The sequence below is a fragment of the Propithecus coquereli genome, unplaced genomic scaffold (genome assembly GCF_000956105.1).
Source record: "Propithecus coquereli isolate 6110/MARCELLA unplaced genomic scaffold, Pcoq_1.0 Scaffold5, whole genome shotgun sequence".
Lineage (NCBI taxonomy): Eukaryota > Metazoa > Chordata > Mammalia > Primates > Indriidae > Propithecus > Propithecus coquereli.
Window position 1 is genome coordinate 13,336,314 of NW_012150840.1, and position 1,800 is coordinate 13,338,113.

At 41.8% G+C, this 1,800-nt stretch overlaps 1 pseudogene; it reads right to left on the reverse strand.

The window, feature by feature from the left end:
- Window positions 1-826: 826 nt before the first annotated feature.
- LOC105819823 lies at window positions 827-1,534 on the reverse strand (annotated as a pseudogene).
- Between the last annotated feature and the right edge of the window lie 266 nt (window positions 1,535-1,800).

Sequence of the window (1,800 nt, forward strand, 5' to 3'; positions counted from 1 at the left end):
AGTCAAAATGAATTCAAATGACAGAACACATTCTAATGCTAAAAAATATTCAGCATTATTGAAGTGGAGCTAAATCCCAGAGCTTCTGGGGCTTTCTCTGATTCACTTAAAGCAGCATATGACAAACTCCCAGGATGTCACTTAGCTCAGTAAACGGCAAGACTGCTGGTACCCAACTCTGACCTCCCCCAAAACACGGCTCCTGTGCCCACAAACATAGGATGTGTGAGGATCAAAGCCACGCTCTTCTGCCAGCTAAGGAGATAGCGCAAACCACTCCCCCACCCTAAAATCTCCTTCCCTAGGTAAGTAAAAAATATACAAGGGGGAAAAATTAAAATACACTTATCTACAGAGTAAAAATTTTGAAATATCAATGTAATCCCTACTTCAAAAATTTTAACTAGAGTCATCTGGTCATTTCTGATTACATCTTAAAGATGTACCCAGATTCAATTTCTGTTGATTTATCATTAGACATTTCTTGTCAAAAATATTAATTTTATTCCCAAATAGCTTAAGCACTAGTACAACTGCAGTGTATTATCTCCCAGAGTTACCAAGCACTGGAAGAGAAAAAACAGATGTTCAAGCAGCAGGTGGTAATTATGGAATTACTTCACACAGCGGAATCTGAGTGGCTACTGAATAGTCCAGGAATAATTCTAAACATAAGAAAATTCATGTATTTTAGTAAATATGTTGTAATTTTCACAGTTGAAGTTCCTTAGACATTGCACTGTCTTTTATTATAAGGGAATCTTGATTTTTTTCTTAATGTTACGACGAGTCAAGACTCGTCTTCTTCTGTGTTTATGTTTCTTTTTCTTGTTTTTTCTGCTGCTTTTTCTCGTTCTTCACTGCTTTTCTTCTTTTTTGCTTGTTTCTTGCTTTCATCATCTGTAAAAGGGAGACAATATCCACACTTCAAAGGGAAGGGCCTGCTCCATATAATCTGATTCCGATAAGGACTCAGATGATAAAGGTTTATCTTCAGGATACATCTTTCTTTTTTTTGCTGAGTCCTTTAATGTCCTTTTCTTTCTCAGTTGCATCCTTTGACTTCTTTTTCTTTTTTAAACTATTCTTACTATCTGGTTCAGTTTCCGACACGAAGCTTTCAGATTTATGTGAACGGTTCTTCTTTTTCTTTCTCTGTTTGCCTTATTTCTTCCCCTCATCTTCGGAATCTGAGGAACTGCTGGAAGAACCAGAGCTTGAAGACGATGACTCCTTCCAGGTTTCTGCTGTTCTTTTTCCTTTCTGTTTTTTGGATGAGCTCGCACTTCCACTTTACGAGTTCTCTCTGTGTTTTTCTCGTTCTTTCTTCCAGTTCTCATTCATCTTTTTTTCTTCAAATTCGGCCAAAGCCTCGGAAACTTTTTCTTTTCTGGTTGCTCTTTCACTTCCTCCCAGGGAGGCCTCGGTTGATTCAGACAATCCTGGATCGTTGGCCCTGAGGACTGGACTGGACCCCTTGATCTGGCCATTGCTATTGGTTCATATCGGCCACCTGATTGTCCTGCTTCCCCATGGTGCCCAACTGAGCAAACAGACGCCTAGGGAGACCAGGCTGGAGAGGCAGCAGCAGCAGGCGCACCGCAGGTCCCTCTGCCACCTCCCCACTCTGCCCCAGCTGTGTCTTTTTTTTTTTTTTGAGACAGAGTCTCACTCTGTTGCCCCAGCTGGAGTGCCGTGGCGTCAGCCTAGCTCACAGCAACCTCAAACTCCTGGGCTCAAGCAATCCTACTGCCTCAGCCTCCCGAATAGCTGGGACTACAGGCATGTGCCACCATGCCC